General features: G+C 31.1%; 1 protein-coding gene across 1 annotated transcript in view; it reads left to right on the top strand.

Annotated features, from left to right (window-relative positions):
• The first annotated feature begins 14,582 nt into the window (after positions 1-14,582).
• LOC129971986 (sodium channel protein 60E-like) overlaps positions 14,583-21,841 on the top strand; it is a 75,868-nt gene continuing 68,609 nt past the window's right edge. The window contains exon 1 of the mRNA XM_056085965.1: positions 14,583-14,811. The gene's annotated coding sequence lies outside the window, so the exon portion shown is untranslated. The remainder of the gene's footprint in view (positions 14,812-21,841) is intronic.

Genomic DNA, 21,841 nt, shown 5'->3' with positions numbered 1-21,841 from the left:
AGCATCCAAAATGCAGATCTGTGTCAGATTTGGAACAAAATTCGTCAAGAGATAGAGCGTCTGTCCATCTGTATTTTTGTATATATGTAAACATAATTATTTAAAAATGTAAAAACTTAGATAAATGAAATTTGATTTGCAATTTTAAAATCTAAAGCGTAGATACTTATTAATCTTTCATCGAAATCTATCAAAGGGCCGACCATCTATCGGCCTGCATTTCCGCATGCATATAAATGTAATAATTTAAAAACGCGTTATCTTAATAAATGAAATTTGGAATGCTTTTTCGTTACTACTACTATAATTTTGTGTCAGTTGGTCGAAAAAAAGTTCAAAATACATAATCAATTTTTTGGTACTTGTGAATTAACCACATACTAACGATTAATACCCCTCCCTCAAAATTTCTGATGATTGCATGCCAGATTCAATAAAAGCGACGGATTCATTCAAAATTCTATATTTCATACTTATTGTTTGCCAATGTCGTGCCTTTAATTCACAAGTGCTGATTTTCTTTAATAAAATAAGTAGAGCTATCATCTGTGAGTCTCTGAAATAAAAATCTGAGCTCTTGCAGCATTCACGGTCTTGCTGAAGGTCCACAACTGTATTCTCCAGGAGGGAGGAGGATAACACTTTTATTAGAAAGATGGATGAAAGTTTCGGGGAGACATTTTTGCTGGTTAGATAAAATTACAAGCAAACATATCACAGAAAGGTATGCAGAAAAAAACATACAATTCCATATGAATACACAGAATTACAAGCAAACATGAGCTTTAAACATATCACAGAAAGGTATGCAGACAGAACCGTGAAATTCCATATGAATACACAGAATTACAAGCAAACATGAACTTTAAACATATCACAGAAAGGTATGCAGACAGAAACGTGCAATTCCATATGAATACACAGAATTACAAGCAAACATGAACTTTAAACATATCACAGAAAGGTATGCAGACAGAACCGTGCAATTCCATATGAATACACAGAATTACAAGCAAACATGAACTTTAAACATATCACAGAAAGGTATGCAGACAGAACCGTGCAATTCCATATGAATACACAGAATTACAAGCAAACATGAACTTTAAACATATCACAGAAAGGTATGCAGACAGAACCGTGCAATTCCATATGAATACACAGAATTACAAGCAAACATGAACTTTAAACATATCACAGAAAGGTATGCAGACAGAAACGTGCAATTCCATATGAATACACAGAATTACAAGCAAACATGAACTTTAAACATATCACAGAAAGGTATGTAGACAGAACCGTGCAATTCCATATGAATACACAGAATTACAAGCAAACATGAACTTTAAACATATCACAGAAAGGTATGCAGACAGAAACGTGCAATTCCATATGAATACACAGAATTACAAGCAAACATGAACTTTAAACATATCACAGAAAGGTATGCAGACAGAACCGTGCAATTCCATATGAATACACAGAATTACAAGCAAACATGAACTTTAAACATATTACAGAAAGGTATGCAGACAGAACCGTGCAATTCCATATGAATACACAGAATTACAAGCAAACATGAACTTTAAACATATCACAGAAAGGTATGCAGACAGAAACGTGCAATTCCATATGAATACACAGAATTACAAGCAAACATGAACTTTAAACATATCACAGAAAGGTATGCAGACAGAAACGTGCAATTCCATATGAATACACAGAATTACAAGCAAACATGAACTTTAAACATATCACAGAAAGGTATGCAGACAGAACCGTGCAATTCCATATGAATACACAGAATTACAAGCAAACATGAACTTTAAACATATCACAGAAAGGTATGCAGACAGAAACGTGCAATTCCATATGAATACACAGAATTACAAGCAAACATGAACTTTAAACATATCACAGAAAGGTATGCAGACAGAACCGTGCAATTCCATATGAATACACAGAATTACAAGCAAACATGAACTTTAAACATATCACAGAAAGGTATGCAGACAGAAACGTGCAATTCCATATGAATACACAGAATTACAAGCAAACATGAACTTTAAACATATCACAGAAAGGTATGCAGACAGAACCGTGCAATTCCATATGAATACACAGAATTACAAGCAAACATGAACTTTAAACATATCACAGAAAGGTATGCAGACAGAACCGTGCAATTCCATATGAATACACAGAATTACAAGCAAACATGAACTTTAAACATATCACAGAAAGGTATGCAGACAGAACCGTGCAATTCCATATGAATACACAGAATTACAAGCAAACATGAACTTTAAACATATCACAGAAAGGTATGCAGACAGAACCGTGCAATTCCATATGAATACACAGAATTACAAGCAAACATGAACTTTAAACATATCACAGAAAGGTATGCAGACAGAAACGTGCAATTCCATATGAATACACAGAATTACAAGCAAACATGAACTTTAAACATATCACAGAAAGGTATGCAGACAGAAACGTGCAATTCCATATGAATACACAGAATTACAAGCAAACATGAACTTTAAACATATCACAGAAAGGTATGCAGACAGAAACGTGCAATTCCATATGAATACACAGAATTACAAGCAAACATGAACTTTAAACATATCACAGAAAGGTATGCAGACAGAAACGTGCAATTCCATATGAATACACAGAATTAATGTTTAACATCATTTTTAACTTTGTGGAAGACTTTGTTTTTACAATCCGGATTAATATCGCTGTTAATAAAAAAATAATAAAATATATAAAACAGTGAAATTAAATTTTCATCCTTAACACATATGGGACAAATGTAGCAATTGGCATAGAATTTGATTCCCAAATTTCAACCATGCAGATTAAAACTATAATGGGAACAAACCTTCTCCAATGAAACCATTAGAAGGATAACTGTCCCCAAGTGATATAAAGATACTTGTTCAAACTCACTCGAGCAATTTTGATAAAATTTAGAGGCAATATTTTTAACTGTTTAAAAATAAATGTTGTACTGTAATGATAAATGAATTCTAATCCCTATCTCTCCTTTACCAAATAGAGAGGATTCATTGAAAGTCAGCCATAAAATGAACTTTTTATGGTCAGATTTTATAAAATGGCAGGTACCCCCATATGAGCCAAACTCTATAAGAAAAGCCTCAAATGTAATATATTATATAATCAAAAAGCAAAACAGAATCGTCTTTTTAATTTGTTAATTCTTTTATTAAAATTTGAAAATGTTTCATCAGAAAATATTAATACACACTACACTATTTATGTATATTGTTCGTTTCTAGCATTGCTGAAACCGGAAACGTCTTTGTGCACTTTGCATATAGTTCCATCTTTTTTTATACTACTAGAATTCGGGTGTTATGCCCATGTGGCGAATTGGTATGAGCAAGGATAGAACCTGGGACCTTGTGGTTCGCAGCCGAGTAACATGATCACAATACAAAAGCAACTGCTCGTGTAGCGTAGCTGTTAACTGGCTTAAAAGCTTTCACCACAGACTCTCCCTCCAGTGAGGCAAAGGTGAGACGAACGATACGGCTGTTGAGTGGTGATGTTTTTATTAGATGTTGAGTTTAATATGCCTGTACCCTTAGAGTAGCGCTAAGCTTTATGGCGAGCGTGTGTGTGTGAGTGGTTGCTGATGTTGTTGCGCAAGTGAGTCTGACGGCTTTGGTTTACTGTGGGTAGATGGTGATACAACAGCTGTACGAAGGTTTAAGGTTCGTCGTCCGAGGAACCAATGTAGCGGATTGATATAGGCGAGGATTGAACCTGGGGCCTTGTGGTTCACAGCCCAGTAACATAACCACGATACAAAAGCAACTGCTCGTGTAGCGTAGCTGTTAACTGGCTTATAAGCTTTCACCACACCCAGAAGTCGGACAGCGTAAGAGCCTGTATTGCTATTACTTTCGCGTATAAGTAGTATAGAGAAAGTATAGTAATCGAATTATAGATTTTGACGAATCTACACATTTTAGACCACTCTGAGTTAAAAAAAAACAACACATTTTTGGAAAATATTCGTCTATCTATCTGTAACAAAGATAATTCAAAAAACACTTTGAGCTAGACGATTGAAATTTGGTGTACAGTTTTTACACCAAATTTGCATATTTCTATCAAATTTTGAGTAAAATCTGTTCAGAGGAAGTATGTTTGTCTGTTTGTTCGAATATAAGTTAATACGATTATTACGAAACGAAGAGAATTAGATAGATAAACGTGGGTACACAGATTTAACATTTATATTGTAGACACCTATCGAATTTTGAGCCAAATCCAACTGCGCATTGACTGTCTGTAGATCTGAACTTTCAGAAACATATAAACACGATAATTAAAAAAAAAGCGATGACTTAAATATGTTTAAATTTAGTAAGGGATTTCGAGATTACAAATGCCATTTTTGTGCCAAATTTTTGTTCCAGTCGGTTGAGAAAAACGTGTCTAAAACACAGATTCGATTTTTGGACACTATTATTGCATGCCAGAGATTAATTGCCAAATAACTCGCCAAGAATGGCATGGTAGATTGAATAAAAATGCTAAATTCACGCCAACAGCTAACAGTTTTCGTAACTATTGTGTCCCAATGCCATGTAAGAAGCTCCCTGGCATGGCATCTTTATTAGAGGGTACGTGAGAAAGTTTTTGGAGTGACCACATCCCCTGGTATGTCCAGTTACGTTTGTTGTGAGATTGGCTTTAAAATCATATGAGTTAACTTTTGTTCATTTTCGCTCTAGATGTAAATAGGATATTTTAAATTTTGTAAAAATTTTTATTTAAAAGAATTAAATTTGTTTGAAACTTAATTCTTTTCGTACACTAATGTAAATTGAAATATATATAGCCTTCTTTCGCTTTAACAAAAAACAAAAAAAAAAAAAAAAAAAAGAAAAAAATCCCTCATTTTATTATTTTTTATATATAGATTTTTTTCACGAATTCAACAAATTACTTTAGTTTAGATTAAACATTTGCGTGAAGAGGCGATGTGAAAAAAATAAAACATTTCACTATTAGTGGCATAGAATTATTTTGGAACTGATTATTTTATAAACTCAACAGTATAAAACTTATGACCACGTAAATATCTTTTTGATGACAGTAAATGACAGGATCGAAACCTTTTCATATGTTTTTTTTTACAATATTTGTCATAATGCATGGAGTAATAAGTGAAATATTTCCGAAAACCGATGAATTTCTTATTCCGCATCAACACTATATCTACATCTTGGTGTGCAATAAATATTTATCCTCAGATATCGTAAAAAATATTTTTTTTGACAAGAGCTTTTTTATTTTTCATATGTCAATTTTCAAGAATTTTTTTCCTTTTAATGTTTGTGGATGAATACTCAGGTTTTGTTAAAATTTGACTACTATTAATTGTACAACTTATAATTACAAGCAGTTTCCTTTTTAGTATGTATTATGTATGCTTATCATCTTCCAAAAAACTGTATTTTAATTTCGTCATTACAAACCTGCGGCTTTATAGGATAAATGTTTTCAAATGGCCGAAAACTAAAAAAATAAAATAAATAATTTGTAAGATTGAGATTTGTATCGCGGATTCATATAAAAGTTGTAAGTTTATTTTAAATTAATTTGTTAACTTAATTGAATCAAGTGAAATCAAATTTTTAATTGAATTTAATAAAGGAAAATTGAAAGGACTTTATAAAAGATAAGAAAAGGAAGAGAAACGATTTGGAAATATAAATTTTTGAAACCAAATAAAGAAAAGTAACATTTTGCTATAAAAAAATAAAATACCACTATTAAGAATGTACTAAAATGGACACGAATTATTTCTATACCAAAGACAAGAATTCGGTAGCTGTCACTGATATTGGATCTGAACTGTCTTGACCTAGTACTTTTAACTACATCCATCAATCAGAATTGGCATCTTCTATTAGTTGACTAGAAAATTTCAATAGATCCAAGCTAAACAATCGAGCCGAGTTATCAATACAACTGCAGCGCCTTCTAGTTCATCTGGTTGGCATTTCTGGTCACACTGTGATTTGGCTTGTTTTTATGTTTTCTTTCCCTTTTATAAGTTTGTATGGAAAAACTTGAATCACTCCCTATATATCATGTTTTTCTGTTGCTAGGCGAAAATATGTTTCTTGTATTTTAAAAGTTCGAAATAAAAGTTGCTGTCAATAAGTAACACACTTAATTTAAAGCAGAATAATGCAAGGCATGACAAAATGAGAAACGGTAATAAAAGTGTTGCGTATGTTACCAACAAAAATTTACCAGTTGGTAGAAGAGTAATTACCAATTACATTTTTACATTACTACCATTCATCTTGAGGCATTTGCGCCAGGCTGGATCAATTTAAAAATCCTAGTCTCATAGAACGTCGTCTGCTGCGAGTAGCACCAATGTTTTAGGGCCTCTTTGAGGTTGTTGTCAGAGTCAAATTTTTGAACACCGAGGAACCTTTGCTTGAGTCCACATAGTTGGTTTTAGTGACCAGCAGTTTTCTTGCATTGATCTATTTAGAAGTCCAGGCGGTTCGGCATGGAGGTTTTATTAGAACCAATCAAGAGGGCAACTCTGATTCATTGAAAAATCGGCAGATCTTCCCAAAGAAGATTTGGAGACCTGGATCAGTGTTGATCGAAATAAAGAGACAATTGAATAGCAGAAAGAGCAATTTGTCATGTATGGGTGAGTCAAAACTATAACGGTATACAGCCAGTGGACAATGAAGATGGAGATTCACCAGAAGAGAAACAGCCATCAGCCCGCAAAATTCTGCAAGTTCTTCGATCCTTAAGATAACCAATCTAATACTGTGCTAATTTTTTTTTCTAAATCGATTAAAGAATTAAAAATTTCGATTCTATTTCGATTAAAGAATTAGAATTAAAAATTTCTTTAATCGCATAAAAGGTTTATCCAACAAAAGCTTGAAAATTCAATAGTCTCAATAACTTTTTAAGAAATTACAAAAAATTAAATGTGTATGAATATTTTTCAATCCTGTACATTGTGTCGAATTTTCTATTTTTAATTAAAATGCACGAATAATATGAATACTGTGTGGCCTGTGATAACTAGAAAACGAGGGGGGATAGATAGGTAAAATTTGGCACAGTGTGGATTTTGTATTATGAACATCCCGGTAATTAATTGCTCAAGATCGCACTCTAATGCACTCTTTAGTACATATTGTTAGCCAGTGGTATGCGATTAATAATACACAAGTACATTGATTAAAGATTATGGGAGAAAGTTCCGGGGAGACAATCCCCGCTGTTTTTTTTTTTTTTTTTTTTTTTTTTTTTTTTTATAATATTGCCGCATTGAAAAAAGACAGTCGAATGTCCATGGCCGAATGGTCATGGCACTGGTCTCATGATCAAGAGACCTGGGTTCGAATCCCGCTAGAGACAATGGGATTAATGGTATATGTAAATACTTAATTACTTGATTTTATGTTTTCCTTTATTTCATGTTCCAGAAGATACTGGACATTTCTTTAGTTTACCAGACAAGTGTTCTGGACTTTTCTTACTGTCTCCAGAAGAGTATTCTGGAACTTTCTCTGCTTGTGTAAAAGCAGAAGATTTGTCAGTTACTGTATTCTCAGTTCAGAGTTCAGTTAATAAATTGGTTTAGCTTTACCTCTTGTGTGTGTCATTGAGTTCTATATCATAGTATCTACGTGACAATATATGTTAATATCTTACTGAATGTTACGATTTTCTTTATTATATCAAATTTTTTTGAAAACAAAAATTGTAAAAAAAGTCTTTGAGACATTAAGTATTTTATATATATGGTCGAAAAATTCAAATGTTATGAATTTTCGATTTTTTTCACCAGCATTCTTTAAATAATCTGACATGCAGTTAGAAACTAAACCCCCACCACCATTTTAATGCTGAAATTAAATGCATTTTGCGCGTGAGAAATGGGAATGATACTGATTTAGAGACTGGGACGGTTACTTCATATGACTTCTTCAAATACAGATCTTCACATAAACAATGAATGCAAATAAGGCTATCAAACAAATACGGCTTAAATAATTAAAATAACCAATCGCGTCAAAGTTCAAAACATTTTTCTAATGAAACTATAAATATCAAATTATACAAAACCACTTCAATTGAAATTAAGCATATTCATTATTCCCGGCACTACAGATTGGTTGTTTAAGATGGTTAATATCAAACATAAAATTTTACTCCTATTCTTAACTTAAATACTGTCTTCTTTCACTTGAAGCACAGGCCTTTTTTATAGTGATCTATTTAATTTGAATTAATTGTTCCAAGCGCGCATGTATATTATTGATTAATTAATTGATTATATATATATATATATATATATATATATATATATATATATATATATATATATATGTTGACATTTTTAAAAGTCATTAATTAATCAAGTTTATTTGAGCCGTCTTAGCCTTTCATTTTGACATGTTTGTCCTATGCTTATTGGTCATCTTTCAAAAAAGAATTTGTCAGTTTCATTTCTTATAATTTCGAGAAAAAAAATCAACATTTAAAATAAAGAGAAAGAACACAGAGCATAAATGTATGGTCTCACAATAAATAATAGAATATCCATTAGGAAATTGGTTCTGTGATACGAAAAAGATGTTTTTGTTGAGATGACACTGAATTGTGATGATAAATTCAAAAGAATAAAAGACAGCATATGTAAAATATGCAGCACCTTTTTCAATAAACGAAACGCCCTTTTGGTGGATATAATAATGGAAGTACTATGCCTTTTTGATGACATAATACCTTCAAAAATATAAATATAAACAACATGCGAAAGTTTCGTATAGTAACCCAATATATATATTATCCTCATTTTCATCATACAGTGAAGAGACTTTAGTAAGCATTTTTTTTTTTCTTTTGCCCGATTGGTACAAAATATTTGCATTTATGTATAAACAACATGTTATTTGCGATCATAATCACATTTTAGGTATGACTGACATAATAATTTTGGCGGTGAATCGTGGGTTATAATAAAAATAACATCTTTGGCAATAACAATTGGTTGCAATAAAATGAATATTTTTGGCGATTAAATTTTAGTTGTAATGAAAATAACATCTTTGGATTGGTTGTTGGAAAGCAGTTAACATACAATTACCAAATTTTATACATAATAAATCCTTGCAGAGCCCAGTTTTGTAGATACGCATTATTTTAATTGTTTCCATTTAATTTGTTTATAGTTGGGATTTAATCCATTTTAAATACGTGAGCAAAGGAATTAATTCATCAACATGAATGTTTACAAGTGTCGAATCTTCTTCCTCAATTCACACTGATCCACATTTCCAAAAGTGCTTCTTCCTGTGAAATCTAACGAAATAAAATTGAGATTCCATTCATTTGAGGAACGTGGGCAAAGGAATTGATTCATCAGCATGAATGGTTACGAGCGTAGAATCTTCTTCCCCAATTCACACTGATCCGCAATACAAAAGTGTTTCTTCCTGTGAAATCTAACGAAATTAAATTGAGATTTCATTCATTTGAGGAACGTGGGCAAAGGAATTGATTTATCAGCATGAATCGTTACAAGCATAGAATCTTCTTCCCCAATTCACACTGATCCACAATACAAAAGTGTTTCTTCCTGTGAAATCTAACGAAATTAAATTGAGATTTCATTCATTTGAGGAACGTGGGCAAAGGAATTGATTCATTAGCATGAGTCGTTACAAGCATAGAATCTTCTTCCCCAATTCACACTGATCCACAATACAAAAGTGTTTCTTCCTGTGAAATCTAACGAAATTAAATTGAGATTTCATTCATTTGAGGAACGTGGGCAAAGGAATTGATTCATTAGCATGAATCGTTACAAGCATAGAATCTTCTTCCCCAATTCACACTGATCCACAATACAAAAGTGTTTCTTCCTGTGAAATCTAACGAAATTAAATTGAGATTTCATTCATTTGAGAAACGTGAGCAAAGGAATTGATTCAGCAACATGAATGATTGTTTCTCTTATCTCTGATTATAAGTCTAGAACCTATCTTACTCAGCTCCTCAAATCCTCAATTCAAGACTGTTTCTTGTAAAAACCAACGAAAAGAAATTTCTGACAGCCGACACTACAATAAATACCACGGATATTTAATAAGAATAATACATTTTTGAACTTAATCTTTATGCTGAAGAAAGACTATCAATCTGCAACAGGTATGCGAGTAATTTATGAACAATCCAACCAATGCCCGCTGAAACAAGACTAATTTGTAAGATACGGCATGGGTTTTTATGCCAGCTGATTCTTACAACTTTTATCAGTATCAAGGAAATGTAAAGTAGAATTTTAATTTAATAAATAAAAATTCAGAAAATATGGAAGAGTTCATTTTTCCCTTCAGAAAGTAATAAGGATATGAAAGAATTAGGAAAATATAAAAGCAGGAATGATATCCCCAATACTTTATCTCATACTCACTAATAAAGTCTACGAAACCCTACCCTCGCATAAAATCATGAATCTTGAACAATGAGTGCTCAGATTTTTATTTTTGGAGTCCCACATCGGACAGTGACGTACTTCGTAGTATAATAATAATAAACAACCTTTTTGACCCTTCCGAAGGCACATGGATACATCTGAAGGACAGGGTGTCACGACAGCATAGGTGAGAACTGAGGTTGAGCCAAAAGAGTTATCACGGGCCACGGTACAACCTCTCTCATGAGAGGTAGGGAGAGGTATGCCTATCTTTAGTAGGGGGTAAACGAACCCACACCATTTCACTCTCATAAAGTCCTGCATTGCTGGCTCATCGAGGCGGGGAAGTGTTCCTGGGCGGAATGGGCAAAGTATGTCGGGAGAGTATTCTCCTGGCAGGGTCACCCAAGGCGTGAAAGCCATTCATTCCATTATGCTCAGCTAAATGCAATGCAGGCATGAGGCAAAGTCAGACTTCAGTCTTTGGTGTATCTGGGTTCTTGAGCTCTTGAAGCTGCATATAAAACCCTTTTATCATGACTCGTCGATTAGGAAACACTGAGCAGTTCCGAGGCTGTGCTACATAGTTTAAATGCGTTCGGGCTCATGGATCTGGTTTGATATTACTGCCGACCAGGTGGAATAAGCCACAACAACACACACACCATTTCTGTACCCACCCAGGTGGAGAGAACAAACCACCATACCGGAAGCTTTTCATCCTCAAATCTACAGTGCCCCCGGTTATATACAGTAGTATAGTAATCACAAACTGACTACTCCGATCCGCTGGAAGGCACACGGAAAAACTTGAATGACCGGTCAGTCGCAACAGCAACACTGGCTGGAACTGTGGTTGAGTTCTAAGAGCTATCACCGGCCACGGTACAACTCTTCCCCAAGGAAATAGTAGTATAGTAAAAAAAGAACTGGAGCATATTCATTATTAATTAAATGCCAGTTGGCGGACAATATTTACGAAAGAACTTATTAACGTGCTATCTTTGGAAATGAACTCTGGGATGTGTTTGATATGCAAGTACCAGAAAACCGAATATGCATTTTGCTCGCTCCCTCGATCGATTGAAACCAGCATTTGACACAGAGCTACAAATGCAATTACAGGAAAGCATGCTAATTTTCATTTATTTAAATCATTGCATTTTTAAATTATCGCTTTTGTATTCATGCCAAAAATGAAAACCGACAGACAATTAAATTTTGATGTCTGCATTTGATACAGATCTTCACTTTAGATCCTTAGATAGATACCATGTACCAAATTTAATGCATCTAGTTCTTTTCTTTTTGTAATTATCGCGTTAACTTGTATTCAGATAACCAGACAGAGAGATTTTATCCAATGGATTTCGTACAAAGTTTGATAGAAATAGAAAATTTGCTGTAAAGATTATATACCAGATTTCATGCATTTAGCTCAAAGTGCTTTTAAGTCATCGCGTTCATAGACAGACACAATGCCAAAGATGTTGTTCGAGCTCAGGAAGGTCTAAAACTCGAAGATTTGTCAAAATCTCGAATTTTCTGACGATTACAATATTTTCTCTTTGTATACTTCATATACAAGATAGTAATAATCGTAATAATATGAAAGGTACCTTAGAAATCTTGGGCTATTTATGAAACTATACAAAATTTAAACCTCATGTATTTCCAATCATTTGTGGTGTCAGGAGTTAATAAAAAATATTATATGATGTTTGAATTCTCTCAAATTCTTCTAATGCACTCTGTCTTTCACATAACCTCACATAGAGAAACACAAAGTTCAATTAGAATATTGGATTATACGTTTATTAATTAAAAATTTCGCAATCAATCCTCGTAAGGCGGCATCTGGAGCTTTCTACCGAATTCTGAAAATAACGCTTTGAAAAAAAAAAAAAAAAAAACTACGGGAGCCGTGTTAGAAATAAGCATTATTGAGAAAATTGCTACCTTTCCTAATTACTATTTTACGTAATTTTTTGACGGATTCATGACATCTCAGATACCTTGCGTATTATTTAAACAATTTAAGTAATAGAAATATTAAAAAAAATATTTAATAATGTAATATAATAATTTAAATAATTACTTTTGTAATAATGAAAAATAATAATTCTAATAATTATATATGACAGGATGTGAAAATTTAAGATCACATGATAAGGTACGTAAATATAATAACATAATTTTTAATAATAATAAATAATAATTTTGATAATTATATATGACAAGATATGAAAATTGAAGATTACATGATAAGATACGTAAATAATAATAATTATTTTTTAATAATAAAAAAATAAAAATTTTAATAATTATATATGACAGGATGTGAAAATTTAACATCACATAATAAGATACGTAAATTTATTAACATGATTTTTAATAATAATAAATAATAATTTCGATAATTATATCTGACAAGATGTGAAAATTTAAGATTGCATGATAAGATAAGTATATAATAATTATTATTTTTTAATAAAAATAAATAATAATTTTGATAATTATATCTGACAAGATGTGAAAATTTAAGATGGCATGATAAGATACGTATATAATAATTATTATTTTTTAATAAAAATAAATAATAATTTTGATAATTATATCTGACAAGATGTGAAAATTTAAGATGGCATGATAAGATACGTATATAATAATTATTATTTTTTAATAAAAATAAATAATAATTTCGATAATTATATCTGACAAGATGTGAAAATTTAAGATTGCATGATAAGATACGTATATAATAATTATTATTTTTTAATAAAAATAAATAATAATTTTGATAATTATATCTGACAAGATGTGAAAATTTAAGATGGCATGATAAGATACGTATATAATAATTATTATTTTTTAATAAAAATAAATAATAATTTTGATAATTATATCTGACAAGATGTGAAAATTTAAGATGGCATGATAAGATACGTATATAATAATTATTATTTTTTAATAAAAATAAATAATAATTTTGATAATTATATATGACAAGATGTGAAAATTGAAGATTACATGATAAGATACGTAAATAATAATAATAATTTTTGGATAATAATAAATAACAATTTTAATAATTATATATGACAAGATGTGAAAATTTATTACATGATGAGATACGTAAATAATAAATATAATGTAGGTAATTTAATAAAAGTATGTAGTAACTCTATAAAAGTAAGAAAGCTAAAAATCATATAAATAATTAAATATAACATATCTAAATGCGTGATAAAAGAGGCTCACCCATGTATAACAATGTTTAAAGTCGAAATCAATATGCAGTTAAGAGTTAACACGCATCAGAGTTTCCAATATATTTTGTAGAATGTGAATAAATCAATGTAGTAGATTTAATTATTATGTAAAAATGTTTTTTTTTAAATATTGACAAAATTAAAAAAAAAAAATTGCACAGGAATTAGATTGGTATCATTAAAAAGAAAATTTTTGATATTCACATCAGGGAAAAATTGCACAAATGTAAATTTTTACACGCGTGCGCGCGCGCACGCACGCACACACACACACACACACACACACACACACGCACGCACACACACACACACACACACACACACACACACACACACACACACACACACACACACACACACACACACACACACACACACACACACACCTTTATTATTAAGGAAGATTATATTTTAAGAAATCTTTTATATGATGGGGTGATTTTATTTCTGTTTTGGATAATAAAAGAAACACATACATAAATGATTTGTAATACCGAACTTGAATTGGAACTCTGTATGCGCAACTGGGACCAATTTAAATCTTAAAATAAAAAAATAAAAAAGAAACTGCAACTTTTAATGATTTTTTAAAAAAAGAACCTTTCAAATTCTGCGAATGAGTTTATTTTTAGTTACCACATTTAAAAAAAATGTAACTCCTCCACTTATTCTTTTCGCTTTCTGAGGTATTAAAAAAATAAAAAGATAAGCCGCCGTTTCCAAAATTCTGCGAATGATGTTTTGAAGCAACCATCTCGCGGCGAGCACAACAGAGTTCTTCGTGGGGGGTGTACGAACGCATGCCTGGGCGCAGGGCCAACCTTTTCGCACATGGAGCAGAGGGAGGGAATTTAATTTTGGCTTCGGAACTGGCGGCATCTAGCAGAGGGGCGTTCATTTGCACCTGATGAGTGGCCGCAGTGGGATATCTTCTTGCGGCTCATGCCTTTGTGCGAGCGGATGGACGAACCCTATGGATTGCGTTGGAGTCAAGTTGGCGAATAAATGGTGATAAAGGTTAGTTTTCATTGCTCTATGTATTACGCTTAGAGTATAAAAAGTTTCTCAAGCAAATGTTTTTAGTATCCAAATTGTTCAAAAGCGGAGTTTCTTAACACTTTGTTGTTCGAATCGGCTGACTTTGTATTAGATTATTTGGATGGGATACTTTAATTAGAGTCTTTTGACAATGTTGTAATTCATTTAATTTCACTTAATTAGAAATATTTTATAGGTAATTTAGAATCTATACAAATCCAAATTGTTGAATATATTTAGCAATCTTAATTAGGAAGAATTATGAAGATTTTTATGAATGTTTTTTGATAATTAATTAAACACTATTTTTATTAATTAAAAATTATATTTTCAAATTCAATAGATTATTTTTCTTTATTAGTATTGGATTCTTTTTTAAATGAAAAGATTAGATATTTAAAACTATTTTTATTTAGTTCCCTCCTTGTTAACACTCGTAATATTTAATTAAATTTTATATCAATTTTTAAAAGTTAAATATAAAGAATTAACATAAAAAATAGGTCGAAAAATTATTAACAAAAAAAAAAAAAGGGAAACAACAATTGAATAACTAATATAAAAAGAGATATTTAAATCATTTTTCTTTTAACTTCTGCATATGCAAACGAGATTTAAGAATTCTTTTGTGTTTCTGATGTTTTGATTTTCATTTAAAATTAAACTGCAAACGATAGGATAATTGTTTTTTCTAATATTTTATGTAAAAATATTTCTTACATATAAAGATATTATTAGAAAAAAGCATAGCTATTTTAATATTCTAAATATTTTTAGGAAAACATGTGCGTATTTACGTGCATGTTGATACTCCGTTGAGTGCTAGCATTAAATATGTTTTTATTTCCTCGTATGTGACGTTTAAATCGCAGTAGTTAACAATTGATTTGATATATGATAACCTATTTTATATAATAATAAGCTTATAATAAGTTTAATCGTAATAATGCTTTTCAGCGGCAAATTTAAGTATTTTGCAAATTAAGTAGGCGAAGCATTTTATGAGGTACTTTTTTAAAAAATAAGATAGTCAATTTTGTTTTACATTTCAGTACATTTTTTACATGTTAAATGGCATTTTAATTTAACATTTTTATTTTATTTTATTAACTTTGAAGGATTGTATTTGTTTTTATTTATCTGCGATAATTCCAGAATGTTCAGCGTCCACTTTGTACGCAAAATCATTACAGCAGATGTCCAAATAGACTATGTGAACATAGAAAAACCCAATCTGAATCTGAATAGGCACCTGACCAAAATATCTGTTGAAGTGTTAATATTATCATGATATTATTTCATTTACAAAATTTGCATTTTTGCAAGTTTATTTATTGCTAGAAAATAAAGTTTTAAAATAAATCTGCTTGCTAGTCCCTCTCAATTATGAGGTCCTAGGCAGCTACCTAATTCGTCTAATTGGAAATACCCCACTGATGCTTTTAGCCTGTCATAATTTTAAAAATTTGTGACATGCTTGATATAAAAATCGTTCAAAAGGTTTTTATAGGGCACACAGTTTTCAAATTTAGACATAATATTTCATGGATACTAATTGCTCATATAAAGTGTTCAAAATTTTGATCGTATTTTTAAATAATTAAAAATTTATTGAAATTTGAACTCTTTATATTAAAATTTTGGAACAACATTATCACATAAATTTTCCTTTTACATCAATATAAAAACTTAATTTTTCAGTTATGAAATATAAATTATATTTTTGGTAGAATTTCAATTTGATTTTAGTAAATATTATTCACTGTATTTGCGTCTCGGCCTATGCTCATTTGCTCTAAATACAGAAGGCAAAATATGTATAATCATATGCTGTATTTATTATGAATTATAATTATAAAAGATTATATTACGAATTATAATTATAAAAATTTTTATTACGAATTATAATAATAAAATTATTTTCGAATTTTTATATTCAATCTCTTAAAATGTTTTAGAACCCTCGAGCTAAATTTAAATATTAATTAATTAACTAATATTAATGATTTTAAATAAAAAAAACATTTTTAGTCTAACCGTTTGTCACCTATATATAAAGTGTAGTTAGAATTCCAGCTATAGAGTTTGACAAAAAGAAATATAAAGTTTCTAAATTGATACTGGCAACTTTTAAAAGATCAATTTTAACTTAAGAAAGCAACAATTTGTAATTATTCAAGAGAAAGTACTTAAAAATTTCTTTGTTTTTAGATGAATCAAATTTTACCTTTACTTCCTTTGAGTTAAACGTAGGTCTTTAAATATTAATTTTTTACTTAAAATCGAATTCCAATAATAACAAAATTTAGATCTGTTCAAGCAAATAATTTTCATTGGTTAAGGCACAAAGCATACTCAACGGAAGACCTATGCTCATAAAAATAACTGTATTTTTTGATAATATATATATAAATTTATTTCTAAGTCTATTTTTTTGGGGAAATTATATTGATTTTTATATTTTCATTTACATATGTTTTAATACTATTTTACTTCTGTAAGATGCTATTTTCTCGAATTCTATTCTGCATTCGTTGACTTTTCTTACGAAAAACCTCATAAAATTGAAATTTAATGTATATTTGTTGTTGGTATTTGGTATAGTAATTTCTCAATATTTTATGCAATTCCTGAGCTAAAGAATAAATAATTTATTTATTTAGAAGTATTTTATAGTTATATTAATACTGCGAAATGTGAAAAAAAGTTGAAAATTTTATGTTATTGATCAATCGAATCTCATTATTTAAAGAATAGCTAGAAATGCATCTTACTTTTTAATTCAGGAACAAGATAATATATTTCTTAAGCTATCCTCAAAGCTTTAAGCAAATCATTTGATAAACCTCTAAACTAGCAGATTTTTGCTTTTTATTTTTTAGCCAAAAAAAAAAAAAAGGTTTTTTTTTTCTAATTTTTTTAAAAAACTTTTGTCACTTAACTGGCATATTTTGATTTCACAGAGGATTTTTTTAAAAAAAATTTTATGCAAAAACTCAAAAATATAACTATTTTAAAGAGGGTTTTTTTTTTTTTTTAATTCTTTCCGAACGTAGTCACATACCTGTAGTTTCTTTTTATAGAAAAAAAATCCTCAGTTTTTTCCCTATTTTTTTTAAAGTTTGACTATTAATTAGTATATTTCGGTTTTATAGGTGTTTTTTATTATCAAGTGAGAACATGAAGTTGTTTCGGTTAGGAGGTTTTGAAGCTCGAAAGCGCGCAGGCAATGAATATTGAAGCTCGAAATCGCGTAGGCAATGAATAAATGGCAATTTTCATCATCATCTTTTAATCGCATATATTTTTTTTTTACCTGCTTTTACCAGAACTGTATTATTATTACGTATGCTTCTTTGACATCAGATGCGTTTTTAAAAGGCTGACGTAGAATTATGACATCATAGCTGTTATTTCATCTCAAAATCGGTCGAGCTCCCAAACCTTGTCTGCCAGTCAGAAAAATTGAAAATGAAAGTTTAATATATATATATATATATATATATATATATATATATATATATATATATATATATATATATACCGGGTGTCCCATAAATTTGTAAATACTTTAAAAATTCATAAAAATTGAAGGAATGAGTATATTTTAATGCGGTTTTTTAAACTGTTATTCTTATGAAGGGGAATTTTTTTCATACAAAAAAAAAAGTTCAAAAATTTGTCGATAGAGGACGCTAAACACAAGCAAAACATACAATTCTACGGGAAAAATACTTTTATTTGCATGCAAGCAATTGTTTACATGCGTATCACAAAAGTACTACAGTACTTGTTCTATGTGTCCGCCATCACCACAAATAACAGTTTGGAAGCGGGAGACAACACTGGAAACTGCATCATATAGCATATCCGGATGAATGCATGAGATTTCGTGGCGAATGGCTTCCTTTAGCTGCACTAACGAAGTTGGTCTATGGCGGTACACCCGAGACTTAAGGTAACCCCATAGCCAAAAATCAAGAGGTGTTAAATCTGGTGAGAGTGGGGGCTATTCCTGTGTAAAGTGACGGCTGATTATCCGTTCTTCAGTAAAAGTTCTTCTCAAAAATGCCTTCACCGGTGTCGATGTGAGGAGGTACCCCGTCTTGCATGAATGTCACTGTGTCAAGGACATCGTGTTCCAATAAAAACGGTATCACTTCCTTCTGTAACATTTCCAAGTAACTTGTTCCATTAACTGAACATGTCTTCCATCCTGCTTTTTTACAGGGCTTTTCAAAGAAAAAAGGGCCTACAATAATGGATGCAGTGAAACCACACCAAACAGTAACCCGTGGTGAATGCAGGGGCTTCTCAGTGTAAGCATGTGGATTCTCATGTGCCCATATTCTACAGTTATGGGTATTAACTGCTCCATGCAAAGCAAAATGAGTCTCATCTGTCCAAAATATTTTCAGCAGCCCTTGCGGATCATCTTCAATTTTCGCCAAAGCCCAATTTGAGAATTTCACTCTCTTAGCTGTATCATTTGGTAAGAGCTGATGTAGCGATTGCAATTTGTATGGGTACAATTGCAATACACCATGAAGGTTACGGTACACCGAAGTCTTTGGTATACCAGTTATTCGTGCCACTTCTCGTGCGCTATTGACTGCACTTGTAGACTGTTCCCTTAGCGTGCCCATTTGCGAAGACACATCGGGGGTACGGACTGTTGTTAAACGAGGTGCACCACTGCATGGCCGATGACACAAACTTCCAGTTTCTTCGAAACGGCGTACTAGGGAAACAAGTCCAGCAGGAGTGATCGGACCTGAACCTTTCTTCAATCTTTTCTGGGTCCTAAACTTTCGTAAGGCTTCAGCCACCGATTCGTTGCTGACGTAAAACAACTTTACCAATAGTGCTTTATCCACCAGTGTCAACATCTTAATACAAACCTTATGCAAACCTTTAGAAATGATGTGTCAATCGCTCACTCTGCCTTTCATAAGACTTTAATTTGCATATTTTCACTGATTTGCTTGTGTGCAGCGCCCTCTATTGACAAATTTTTGAATTTTTTTTTCTGTATCAAAAAAAAAAAAATCCCCCTTCATGAGAATAATAGTTTCGCAAACCGCATTCAAATATACCCAGTCTTTCAATTTTTATGAATTTTTAAAGTATTTACAAATTTATGGGACACCCGGTATATATATATATATATATATATATATATAAATTTCTGTCATGTACACATTTTTTTTCCAAAAAGTGATGTACATGATCTCAATTCGAATAGAATCCCATCATTCGACCCCACAGCATGTTATGAATCTTTAAAATAAATTTATATCTATATTGCTTAGTTACATAAGTGAAATACCACTAATGTGCTTCTAGAGATTCGAACTCGCAACGCTAGGGTTCGTAGCTCAGTAACATAACCTCTAGACAAAAGTGATCACTTTTATCTGGAAGCTGTTACTGGCTTATGAAGTTACCACCATATATTTTTTACAATCAGTATTTTTACAAACAGTATTTGCACGGTTTTGTCCATGATGTACTAATGTCAAAGAAAAAAAAATAAAAAATAAAAACAGTGGCATAAAATAATATTATGTATGAAAATAAAATCAAAGAAAACCAGAGGAGTTGGCTTCCTAAGAATATCTCACACTTTCCTTATTAAAGGTGTCATCCTAGTCCGCGATTTCTAGTAAAATAGTGGACGTTGGACAAGGCCAAAGATACCACAAATGCTTATTAGACATCAGAGTTGTGTGCTTTATGGTACAGTGAAGAAAACTGGAGCTTATATATTATATATGGTACTGCCGAACAATAGTTACACAATACCGGGATTCTATGATGCGATTTTTGGCTATTAATACACAAGTATTAGAAAATTAAATATTTATTCTAGAAGTCTTTCCCCCCAATCATTTGAAATCAAAATTTGGCATAAAGTTATAATTGTAGTCACAGTATCATACAGATTTCATTTCAGTCAGTGCGTTTTTGAGTTATTGGTTTACATACTTGCGAAATTACAATGCGACACATGGCCAACCCTTTGACAGATTTGGTTCAGAATTCGATAAGAATTTGCACTTCAGATGCTAAAACTGCTAATAAAACTTTATTTACCTCAATTGCTGGTCTTTCTATTATTTTGAATAATCGGCATTTTTATGCATGCCTGCAAACCCCCTCCCCCTCAAATTAACAGATAGTGAACGTCTTGACAGCTTTGATGATACAGGTTTATACTTTAGATGATAAATCTGTGTTTTAAATTTCATCCATTTAGCTCTAACTATGTTATAGTTATCCTGTTAACTGGTAATCGGATAGCCGGACTTAATGTGAATGGATTTCTTTCAAAATTGTATAGAAATCCAACAATTTGTTATGATGTCCATATTCTAAATTTAATACTCGTATATTAAAAGCTTTGCCAATGTAATAGATGGCAGAATTGAAAATAACTTTCATTTAGTCATGTTTTACAGACATTCTAAAATATAGAGAAATTTTGATAAAAAATTCATAAGCGACAAATTTAAATGTTCATAAAATACGTATTTAAAAAAATATTTTTTATCTTATGGTCTGTTACATTTTATATAATTTTGAGATATATATATATATACTAGCTTTTACTTGCAACTTCGTACGCTTGGAAATAGATTGGAATTTATAGCATCAATGGCTTTATCTTTTGTTACTCCTGCGCATGCGTGAATTTTCAATGCCAATTGGGGCAATACAAATGTATGAATTTTCTAAGCCAGTTGTTGTAACGCAATATAGATTAGAAATTTTTAATTTCCTTTATTCTGTTTTATTTTTATTCAAAAGTACTTCAGAATGAATCCGAAAGATCGATTCATTAACAATGTTTAATTTTAAATCTATCGAACACTAAGAAAATAAACAGAATCGTTTGAAATAATAGTCAAAATCATGTTAAGCCTAATCTCATTGGCGTGGGGGAAAGAAACCCTGAAACTTTACTCACTTGGCGATTTTTGGCTGGAAAATTAGTTTTTAATTAATA

The sequence above is a fragment of the Argiope bruennichi genome, chromosome 6 (assembly GCF_947563725.1).
Source record: "Argiope bruennichi chromosome 6, qqArgBrue1.1, whole genome shotgun sequence".
Classification (NCBI taxonomy): Eukaryota; Metazoa; Arthropoda; class Arachnida; order Araneae; family Araneidae; genus Argiope; species Argiope bruennichi.
Note: the sequence above shows the minus strand (reverse complement) of the source record. Positions and strands in the feature narration are given on the sequence as shown.